Genomic DNA, 12086 nt, shown 5'->3' with positions numbered 1-12086 from the left:
ATGATTCAGTGTGATCCCTACCAAAACACAATGACTATATTTCCCCAGAAATAGAAAAGCCAACCCTCAGGGCTGGGGATTTAGCTCAGTGGTTTCGCTGCCTGCTGTGCAAGCACAAGGACCCAAGTTTGATCCCCGGTACCAAAAAAGAAAAGCCAACCCTCAAATTTATATGGATTGCAAGGGAATCCAGATAACCCAAATCACTGAAAAAGAGTAACAACATTGGAAAACTCACACTTCCCAATATCTAAATTTACTACAAACACATTGCTACTGGTATAGAGTGGGTCAGAAATGAGAAGCCAGAATTACACCCACAGATCTACAGCCAAGTGACTTGATAATAATGTCAAGACTATTCAAAGAAGAATCTATTCAACAAGCAGAGCTGAAGAAAGACGGGTGTTGTCGTGCACACCTGTAATCCTAGCACTCAGGAGGCTGAGGCAGGAGGATTGCCATGAGTTCAAGGCCAGCCTGGGCTACATAGTGAGATCCTGTCTCAAAAAACAAAAACATAGGCCCGGGGATTTAGCTCAGTGGTTCCGCCACCTGCCTTGAAAGCACAAGGTCCCAAGTTCAATCCCCAGTACCAAAAAAACCTAAACCCAAACAATCAAAAAACAAAAACAAATAAGAGGGGGTAGTGTTGGAACCACTGAATGTAAAAAAGGGAGTTGATCCCTACCTCAAACCATTTTATGGTTTAGAACTAAAATTTTCCCCAAAGCCTCATGGGTGTGGAAGGTCACTGGATCACGGACTGCCATGCACATCCATGGATCATCAGTGGCTGCGTCTGGTAGCTGAACATGCTGTCAGGAAATGGAAGAGGCGGTCATGGAGGAAATCCCCTGCCTGGCTGTGTTGTGTCCCCAGCTCCTCCCCGGGCCCTACCTCCTGGCTGCCATGGTGGAGCCCCCCCCCCACCGCCTCCCCCGCCCCCGCCCTCTCCTGCTGTGCTGCCTGGGAGCTGGCCCAGCATGGACCACGGAATTGACACCTCCTCCTTATGGTCTGGGGTATTTTGTTCCAGCCACAGGAAAGCAACTAATTAACACCACAGGGGGCAATTAACGCACTGTAGCTCAGAAACCCAAATGTAAAGGCTAAAACTGTAAAACTCTTAGAAAAACACATCTTTAAGTAAATTCAGGGTAATTATTCCTTCTGGGCAGAAGGAAAAGGAATGTAGTAAATAAAGTGTACAGGTAAATTCAAATAGAGGTGGAGAGTTTTACTTGCTTTTAAATTGGGGATTAGGTATATGATGTCCATTATATCAGCACTAAAGCAGAATAAAATAATACGTCAATAGGAGAATATAACCTTCAAAACAATTTTTAAATTTAGAAATACAGTAAAGTAACCAGATAAAGAAATGCCCATAGCTTGTTGTATTAACTTGATAAAATTAAAACTTTAAAAGAAAACGTGGTGGATTTATTCTGTAAAGAATCAGAGTAGGCCTGGGGGTCAGGGTCAGGGTTGGGCTCAGTGGTGAGCACTTGTCTAGCATGAGTGGGGCCGGGTTTCCTCTCCAGCCAGAAAGAAGAGGAGGGGAAGGGAGGATGAAAAGGGGAACGGGGGGGGGGGGCAGGTAGTAAATATTTTAGGCTTTGCAGACAACTAATCGACTATGCAGTCATCTTCAAATGAGTGGTTGTGGCTGTGTTGCAATAAAACTTTATTAAACAGCTAGTGCGCTGTATGTGGCCAAAAGCCATAGTCAGTGTATCCTCAAGTCACAGAATCACGCCCACTGTACTGAGAAATGAGGCAAGGAACGCCCAAGATCACAACAACCACCCCACGTATTCTAGAGACCCTCGCCGGCGCAGAAAGACAGGAACCTGAAGTGAGATGCATGCTGGGAAAAGACAAAGCATTCGCTAGTGCAGTGGATACAGTGCGCACTGACTGGATTAGCACATTCCAGGCGGGGTGCATAGCACACAAGTTTTTGTGGCTCTGGGTGCCAAAGGCTGGACCGTCAGGACATGGTGCCAACATCCCGTGAGAGTCTTCCCGCTTTGTCACATAACAAGCAACAGGTGTGAGACAGAGGGAAAAATCAGGCTGAATACATCATTTTCCAGCAGCCCGGGCCAGCAGCTCACCCACACATGGGCCGGGCCCTCAGGACCTAACCACCTCTGAACACCTACCCTACCCCTGCTTTTTTTTTTTTTTTCTTTTTTTTTTCTCACACCACTGAGGATTGAACCCAGGGCCTTCATACTGAGCTGCACCCCCAGCCCTTTTTATTTTTTGAGATAGGATCTATTTTAAAAAATTAATTGTATGGGTACATTTTGGATATACAATGACATTCATCATTGCAAATTTGTACTTTTACATGACATATCTTGGCCCTTTTCTTCCCCCATTCCCCTGCCCTCCCTTCACCCCCTCCATCCCTCCCTATTTACAGAGACTTTGTTTCCATTTTTTCATTTTCTCATATTAATTCCATTCCCTTCTTTCCTTTCCCCTACCCTTCCCACTTCCCCTTCCCCTTTGCCCCTTTTCTTCCTATTTCACATTATCTATTATACTTTTTAGTCCTTATTTACACTTTCAGTTTCTCACACTAGAGAAACTATTCAGTATTTACACATGGGTGTCCTGTTTATTTCACTAAGAGTATGGCCTCAGTGGGCATCCATTTGGCTATAAATGTCTCTAATTTCTCATTCTTTATGGCTGAGTAGTACTCTATTTTATAAAAAAAAAAACCCACTCATTTTCTTAATCCAGTCTCCAGTTGATGGGCAATTGGGCTGCATCCAAGCTTTAGCTATTACAAACTGTGCTGCTATAAACATGGGTGCACATACATCACTGTGGTATGATTCTTTTAATTTTGGGGGGAAGATACCCAGCAGTGGAATAGTGGGGTCAAATGGGACTTCCAGTCCTAGTTCTTTGAGGTGTCTCCATACTGATTTCCACAGTGGTTGCACCAGTCTGCACTCCCACCAGCAGTGGAGCAGGGTTCCTCCTTCCCCACAGCCCCACCAGCATTTGTTATTGGTTGATTTAATATAGCAGCCATTCTTTCTGGGGTGAGGTGGAATCTCAGGGTTGTTTTCATTTGCATTAAGATAAGATCTTGCTAAATTGCCCAGGCTAGGCTTGAACTTGTGTTCCTCCTGCCTCAGCCTCCCAGAGTGCTGGAATGGCAGCCGTGTGGCCACACACAACTAAGGCCTCACCTCTTAATACTATTACAATGACATCTGAGTGTCAACATGAGATGGGAGGGGCCACTCAGACCCCTCTCTGCCCCCCAAAGTCAAACACATTTCATTTGCTTTTTTTTTTTGGTACTGGGGATCGAACTCAGAACCTTGAGCTTTCGAGGCAGGCACTGGAACCACTGAGCTAAATCCCCAGTCCTCATTTGCTTTTTTCTCATCTTTATGCTAAGCCTAACTCCTCCTCTCTGAATTGCAACTGCTTATTTGAGAAAAATGATTTTTTTAAGTCTTTAGTTTTAAAATTTTTATCTACCTATTTATTCATTTATTGTGGTGCTAGGAAAGGAACCAGGGCCTTAAAATATGCTATGCAACCACTTACCACTGAGCTGCAGCCACACCTTTTTTATTTCTTTTCTTTTCTTTTTTTTTGTTTGGTACCAGGGATCGAACTCGGGTCCTTGCACTTGTGCAGCAGGCAGTGAAACCACTGAGCTAAATCCCTGGCCCCCTTTTTTATTTATTTGGAGGCAGTCTCACTCCCTACTGAAACAGGACTTAGAAGAAAATGCAAGTTCCCCAACCTAAGCAATACAAATAACAATGTTCTTTGTTCTAATACAGATAAAATCAGTAACTTTGGCCCTGGAAGTAAAGTTTTATAACCTCCTATTGTTATAACATCCCATTTTTAACCCGACTGGGCCACTGGGATATGTTAAGGTACAAAACTGTCACAGCTTGACAAATTGTCTTTGTTATACACCGCTAGGTAGACCCACCCTGTCAGCAACATGTATAAAAATGGAGCCCTTCCTTTGTTCAGGCCTCAGTCTTTGGATAGGAGTCTGTTGAGCTGCTGTACACCTAAAAATAAAATCCTCCTGTTTCAGCTGTTGTTAAGACCCCACAACACAACACTACCTCACCCAGGGTGGCCTCCAACTTCATGACCCTCCTGCCTCAGCTTCCCCAGTCATTGGAATTACAGGCATGCACCACCATGCCTGGCTGAGTCACATTTTTATCATGAGGATATGCACAAGTATTTCCTGACATAAGTTGGTTGTGAAATAAATGTTTCAGAAAAGGAGGAGACAAGGAAGAAAGAAAATAATTTTTTTTTTCTGCTTTTTTGAGACAGGGTCTCAGTTTGTAGTTCAGTCTGGCCCTGAACTCACTATGTACCCCAGGCTGTTCTTGAACTCACAGCAATCCTCCTGCCTCAGCCTCCTGAGTGCTGGGATTACAGGCATGCACCACCATTCCCAGCAAGAAAATAATATTAATAATAATAGTAAATTGAATAATAGAAACAAAATATTCTCACGGGCTCAAAATATCTCCTTACAGTCTATTTGATAAATACAGAAGGGAAAATAAATTAATTGGGACAGTTGTACTTGGAATATCCCCACAGCCTATGTGTTGAAGGCTTGGTTTCCAGCTTGGTGATATTGAGAGGTGGTGAGACCTTTAAGAGGCAGGGCCTGATGGGAGGAAGTGAGCTCATTGGGGGGCGTGGTCTTGGGTGGAGGGGGTGGCCTTGCAAGGGATTGTGGGAGGAGGGTCTCTTCCTCTTTCTTCTGGCCTAGGCCCTGTGCTGTGGCCATGGCTTCTGCCTCACTCAGAGCAGCCTGGCCAAGTGATCAAGGACTGAACCCTCTAAAATCATGAGCCAAATAAACCTTTCCTCCTGTAAGTGAGTCTTCTGGAGTACTGGTTACAGTGACAGAAAACTGACAGCCACAGGGACTTTCCAAGGGGTACCTGGCCCTCACTGCCATGACCGAGTGACCCAAGAAGGACCCAACATCACCTGTGTGACCTCCTCCCCAAGAGGCGTCCCCCCATCAGGAGACCTCAGCTGAGCTGGAGCCCAGGTTTTCCTGTAAAATACTGGGCAGCCCCTGGAGTGAGCTGAGGTTGAGAGCAGGAACTATCCAGACCGGGACACCAGGGTGGGGTGGAAACACCTAGGGCAGCATAGCCACCTCTGCATGGCCTAGGTGTCCTCTCGGCATGGAGGGGACTGCCAGGGACATTCGGGAGGAAGCTTCCAACAAATGAGGGTTTTAGAGAAGGCTAAGGCTGAAGCAGGAGGATCTCAAGTTCAAGGGACTTAGTGAGACCCTGTCTCAAAATAAAAATTAAAAGGGCTGGGGATGCAGCTCAGGGCATAGGCCCTGGGTTCATCCCCAGCTAATCGTGTTTTTTAAGGCCCCTTTCAAGGACGGGGCGCCAGGGAACTTGTGGTCAAGTTAGAAAATGGCTTGGGTCACTAGAGGCGAGTCATCATTCACGTGTTCACAGTATGGAGTGCAAACTGCTCTTCTGTATCCACAGATTCCACCAACAGTGGATCAGAAAGAGTGTTTTGAGATGGAGGTCTCGCTGTGTGGTGCAGGCTGGCCTCAGATTTGCAGTACTCCTGCCTCAGCCTCCCAAGTGCTGGGATGACAGGCGTGTGCCTGGCTCAGATCAAAACTGTTCTTTAAAAACTGCACCTGGCCTGAACGTGTGTGGACCTTCTTCCTTGTCATGATCCCCTAAATAAAACTAGACCAACTATCTCCATAGTGTTCGCATTGTCTCACGTATTCTGAGTCATCTAGAAATGGTTTAAAGTCTACAGGAGCCTGGTGTGGTGCACACGCCTGTGATCCCAGGATTCAGGAGGCTGAGGCAAGAGGATCATTGCAAGTTTAAGGCCAGCCTGGACTACAAAGTGAGACCCTTGTCCTCCCCCTCAAAAAGAAAAAGGGCCACCGAGGAGCAGAGCATTTGAGGGCCGAGTGACGGAGCCCACCCTGTCCTCGCTCAGCTTGATGTCATCAGCGTAAGGGGCCCAGGCGGGCTGGGAATGTGCTTTCCCGTTTCTCTATCCACGCAGTGGGGCTCAAGGGAGTGCTGGACACTGTTACGGAGGGGGGTGAGGGTGCTGCAGACTGTGCCCAATTAAAATTAAAAAGCCCTTTTTATTTATTTATTTGGTTGTTTTATATTCTTTTTTTGGTACCAGGGATTAAACTCGGGACCTTCCGCTTGCAAGGCAGGCAGCGGAACCACTGAGCTACATCCCCAGCTATTTTGTTTTTTAAATCTTGAGTCTTGGTCTCCCTAAGTTGCCCAGGAGGGCTCAAACTTGCAATTCTCCTACCTCCACCTCCTGAGTTGCTGCAATTACAGGTGTCCACCACCGTGCCTGGTGGGTTCTGGCCTCTTTGACTGCACATCATGAGATGAGATTCACACACGCAGCTGTGGGAGGCTCTGGTATTATGGTCCACCCTTCTTCATTGCTACATAATATTCCCACGTGTGCATTGACTACATTCATCTGATGTGCTGCCAGTGGCCATCTGGGTTGTCTGGCTTGGGACTATGAATGCTGGGAATGTTTTTGTACAGGGGTTAGAATGTTACAGAATGGGTTCCATGGTCCTTGGTGTACTGTGGTTTGACTCCACACCTTCAACTTAACATTGCAAAAGTGCATCCATAGCATCATTCTGACTTTCACTCTGCCTTATCGTTCTGTAATTTAGGAGACATTTAACACTTTATTGGAAGACAGATTCTGAGTAAGATGATGTTACTCCACTGTGAGCTAACATACATGAGCAGCTTAAAGTTCAGCCAGGCTGACAAAAGATGCCCTGCAGGTCAGGTACTAAATGCATCTCTGGCCGGGGGTGTTGGCACACACCTGTAATCCCAGCACTCAGGAGGCTGAGGCAGGAGGATCGTGGTGACTTTGAGGCCAGCCTTGGGTACATAGTGAGTTCAAGGCCAGCCTGGACTACATAGCAAGACCCTGTCTCAAAAAAAAACTTTTTAAAATGCATTTTTTACTTATAATATCAATGAGTTATTGGGACATTACCTGTCATAAAATGGATACCAGTAGTCTACAAAGAAATGGAATATTATACAGCAATGTTAAAGGACCAAACATTAAATTACCAGCCTCTCAACTTGCTCTCTTTTACAGAAGGCTAACCTCAAGTTCAAGTCCTCAGGCAAGCAAACTCTCATTACCATAATTTTGTTTCCTTTCTGTTTATTTTTATGGTTATCTGTCTTGTAAAGCAAATAAAGCTTTATAAATTCTTTTCATGAATCAGAAAAAAAATGAGCAAAACTTGAGGAAACATCCTGCTGGATAAAGTGCAATGCAAGGGCCTATCCGCCTGAAGATTAAAATAGTTCTTTAAAAGAACATCTCGAAAGCCATTTTCTCACCAGCTCAGCCCATAACTGCTGAATTCATTAAAATCCAGAAGAAAAAGGGGACGAGAGCAGGAAATTCTCCTTTTCTCTTTGCATTTCAATCAGGGCAGATAAAGGGCCGAGGGCAGGCAGGGACCCCACAAAGGCTGGGCCCAGGCTTTGTCTGAGCCACGGCTGCGGCTCGCCCCTTTCAGCACACGCATGGCTGCGTAGCCTGAATGGGGTGGCGGGGCCTAGCCCCGGGTTCCAGCCTGATGTCGGCCAAGGTTAACCCCCTCCTCCCTGCAGGGCTCCCGGGGACGACCGGTGGGAAGGCGATGGAGACCCGGAAGGACGTGGGCGCTTCGTCCTGTGCTGAGCTCGCGGCCCTTCTTCCCTCCACCGGCCTCCCATCCCAAGTCCCCGCAGGCTCCCAGGCCACAGAGTCCTGAACCCCACAGCCGCGCAGATGGCCGGGAGCAGGCGCACAGCGCACGGCGCACTCGGGGACGGACACAGAACGGCCAGGCCGAGAAGGGTGTGGCAGCCTCGGCGATGCCTACACAGCATGATCCCCAGCAGCCCATGGGGACCAACCGTGTGTCCATCGGGGGACGGAGGGTCGCACCAGTGCAGTCCAGCCACGCCCTGTTAGATTACTCAGGACAGGAGCGAGGGCGTGACACCGTGAGGACGCCGTGCTCAGGGAGAGGCAACGGACACAGGGGACCCAGCGTGGGCTTCACGGAACAGGCGAACCCAGAGACAGGAAGTGGACTCGGCGGTGCCAGGGCCAGGGTGACAGCTCATGGGGACGGATGGGGGTTCCTTTTAGGGTGATGGCAAAACTGAAATTTGGTAACAGCAACGGCTGCCCAACTCTGTGAAATACTGAAAACCACTGAAGTGTTCAGGCTTCCAAATGACCCCAAATGACTCCTTTAACCCCGAGAAGCTCCGGGGGGCTCGGCTGTGCGTCTCAGGGCCTCTGCGTACACTCTCCCCGCACCCGGCTCCGCCTCCGCTTCCCTGTCCGTTATTTGTGGACGTCGGTTTCCCACCCGGGGACAGTGAGGTCCCCGAAGGCTGGGGAGCTGAAGGACAAACCCAGCACCCACGGGGGCCCCAGCCCAGCCGCCCCAGGACTCAAACCGCGGGACCTCCCTTCTGCGAGGCAGGAGCCCTCCCCTTAAGACGGCCTGACGCGACAAAACAAAACGAGAATACGGGGCCGAGGATTTAGCTCAGTGGTTCCACCACCTGCCTCGCAAGCGCAAGGTCCCGAGTTCGATCCCCGGTACCAAAAACGAAACAAAACAAAACAAGACAGTCGGACGCGGCTCTGGTTCCTGTCACCAAAATCTCCCCTGAGAGCCAGGCGCCACTTAGACCGGATGCCGCCCCGCGGCCCCATGGAGCTGCAAGACCAGTCACAATGGAAACATGGCCTCGAAGTGGCAAGGACGCTCCAGGGCAGGCTTCTTGGGGGTGGGGTGGGGTGGGGTGGGGGGGTCCTTAAAATAACCAAGAGTGCACACGCCTGTCCTCCAGGACTGGAGAGGCTGAGGGAGGGGGAAGGCAAGTTCAAGTCCAGCCTGGGCAACTTGGCAATTTGTCTCAAAATTAAAAAGTGCGAAGGCCCTGGGTTCTATCCCCAGCAGCCAACCAAGGTCTTCAGGGGCCAGGGCACCAGCCAGGGCTGAGTCCAAGGTACTGAGCGCAGCAGAGCGGTCACTCTCTCCCTGCCACCCGCTCCAACCCCTGCCCCCCAGTCCCTGACTTGTTTTTGTTTGTTGACCCAGGGTCTTGCTATGTATCCCAGGTTGACCCAAACTTGAGGTGATCCTCCTGCCTCAGCCTCCTGTGTATTAGTTAATCCACCACCAGGATGAAAACTTCTCCCCATTGTGGTCTGGGGCTTTTTTTTTCCGGTTCATACTAAGCAAGCACTCCCACTGAGCTACACCCGAGCCCTTTTAAGTTTGAGGCAGTGGCTCACTAAGTTGCCCAGGCCTTCAAACTCCATATCCTCCTGCCTCAGCCTCTCAGAGGTGACAGGTTTACACCACGATGCCTGATTTAGAAAAAAAAGAAAACTCTAAACGCTTACCATATTTTGGGGAAGATGAGGGGGGACCATCTTGCAGGGAGGAGAATCATAAATCACAGCCAGGACAGAGAGCGGGGAGACTTGCACCAGGCCCACAAGCCAGCAGCAACTGCTTATCTCATTAGGGTTTAATTAAGAATTCTGTCGAAGCCTCACCCTCATTATCACGGGGCGCAGCCGACTGGCGATTTCTCCACGTACCCAGGAGGGTCTGGTCCTAGATTCGAGCTAATGAATTTACACATCTCTCTTTGGGAGCTTTAATAAAATTAGCCTGAGCAGAAGATGAGCACCGATACGTGAACTTTGGGGGGTACATTTGCTGACACAGCCATCCCAGCAGGGACCCTGAGATCATCAGCAAGGCTCCCTGGAGGGGGCAGCTATTGTTTTGCTTTGTTTTTTTCTAGGACTGGGGATAGAACCCAGGCCCTTTGCACTGAGTTCCATCCCAGCCCTTTTTATTTTTTGAGATAGGGTCTCGCTAAGTTGCCCGTGTTGAATTAGAACTTGGGACCCTCCTGGTTCGGCCTCCCAAGTGCCGGGATGACAGGCGTGTGGCACCAGGCCCGGCCAGGGGAGGCAATTTTAACTGAGCCCTGGAGGAGGAACAGAGGAAGGTGGGAAGCAGGTGGGCCCAGGCGGGGCAGGAGGCCAGGTGGAGAGGCCCTGGTGATGAAGCGCCTCCCACCCAGTTGGTGCTGTTGTAACAAAATCCCTGAACCCAGTTAGAAGAAACAGAAATTCACTTCCTATGGTTTGGAAGGCCCGGACGTCCAAGATCAAAGCCCCTGCAGGGTCTGCTGTGGAGGGCGGCTCCGGCTTCGGCTCTGGCTCCTCCAGCCTCTTTCTGATTGCTGTTTTTGCAGCCCTGGAGCTGTCCCCACGTGGGCCAAGGGCTTGGCCCTGAGCCCCAGCCCCAGCCCCAGCCCCAGCCCTTTCTATTTTGAGACAGGGTCTCGCTAAATTGCCCAGGCTGGGCTCACACTTTTTTTTTTTTTGGTACCGGGGATCAAATTTAGGTCCTTGTACTTTCGGTGCAGGCAGTAGAACCACTGAGCTAAATCCCCGGCCCTGGGCTCAAACTTTTGAACCTCCTGCCTCAGCCTCCCCGGAAGCCTCATGACAGACACGCCCTCCACACCCCAGTGAAGCCTCTGTGATCAGGGCCTTAATCCAGACACCTGGGCTTCATTTTCTTACCCCTCGCCTTTCTCTCTCTTTTCTTTTCTTGCTGTGCTGGAGGCCCAGACCCTGTCCCAAAATCTAAAAGGGCTACGGGGCAGTTCAGGGGTGAGCACACACCTAGCAGGCCAGAGGCCCTGGGTTCCAGCCTGATCGGCTCCTTCCCACACTCCAGTTTCTGGGATCACCTCCCACAAAAACTATATGTCCCTAAATCCTTGTTCCTGGCTTTCTAAATTCCAGAGTAACAGTGGCTCTAACAAGTTAAACTAGGCAGCTGGAGATGAGTAATTCTAGGCTGGTTGGCTTCATTCTTAGCCATCAGGGCTTCCTTCTCTTCTGTCTCCACCCTCCACAGAGTGTAACCCTTACCTTCCAAGTGGCCTCAGGATCCAAGGTGGCTGATAAAGCTCTAGCCATCATGCTTGCATCCCAGGCAGCAGACAGAGAAAAATGAAAAACGGATACAGTTTTCATTGGCATTCAAAGCCAGGCGTGGTGGCACACAGCTGCAATCACAGCACTTGGGAGACTGAAGCAGGAGGATTGCTGTGAGTTTGAGGCCAGCCTGGGTTACATAGTGAGTCTAAGGCCAGCCTGACTTACAGTGAGACCCTGTCTCAAAAAACAAACAAACTAATAACAAGAAAACAAAACCCAACAGCATCAGTTTCCTTTATAGGAGCCTCCCCAGAAATCTCACACAAACCTGCTAGCATCTCAGAAGCCAGAATCATGTTTCACACACACACACACACAGAGTGTGTGTGTGTGTGTGTGTGTGTGTGTGTGTGTGTGTCCTAGTTGCAAAGGATGCTGGGAAATGTAGTCTTTTAGGAGAATGGCCCTTGGGTAGGTCACCCTCCATCTCCACCCTAGGGGAAAGTAAACTTATTTTTTTTTAGTCCTGGGGATGGAACCCAGGGCCTTCACACTGAGCTCCATCCCCAGCCCTTTTTCTTTTTTGGTACTGGGGATCAAACTTGGGTCCTTGCACTTTCAAGGCAGGCAGCAGCACCACTGAGCTAAATTCCTGGCAGACCTATTTTTCAATTTGAGACAGGGCCTCGCTAAGTCACTAAGCTGTCTCACTAGGCTGAGCTCCAACTTGCCACTCTCTTGCCTCAGCCTCCCCAAGTGCTGGGATGACCAATGTGTGCCACCGTGGCTGACTCAATCATTGTTTAAAAGAAAGATCTGCTGCCCATGAAGAGCTGCTCCAAACTGAGGCCCTGAGGGACATGAACTGGTCACCACTTTGCACGTCTCACAGTGGCTCCAACAAGGACAGTGCCAATGCCCAGCATGGGGGCAGATGCGGAAAATTCTCCTCCCTGGTTGGCAGGAGTGGAAAACAGCCCAGCAGGCTCTTT

General features: G+C 49.4%; 1 long non-coding RNA gene across 1 annotated transcript in view; it reads right to left on the bottom strand.

The window, feature by feature from the left end:
- Nucleotides 1-11415, bottom strand: part of LOC147821200 (uncharacterized) — a 49139-nt gene extending 37724 nt beyond the window's left edge. The window contains exon 1 of the long non-coding RNA XR_015447430.1: nt 9529-11415. This is a non-coding gene — a long non-coding RNA (uncharacterized LOC147821200). The remainder of the gene's footprint in view (nt 1-9528) is intronic.
- Between the last annotated feature and the right edge of the window lie 671 nt (nt 11416-12086).

This window comes from Heterocephalus glaber, unplaced genomic scaffold, assembly GCF_053883595.1.
Source record: "Heterocephalus glaber isolate CG9 unplaced genomic scaffold, H.glaber_assembly_v1.0 deba00001760, whole genome shotgun sequence".
Classification (NCBI taxonomy): domain Eukaryota; kingdom Metazoa; phylum Chordata; class Mammalia; order Rodentia; family Bathyergidae; genus Heterocephalus; species Heterocephalus glaber.
This window is presented reverse-complemented; position numbering and strand designations above follow the sequence as displayed.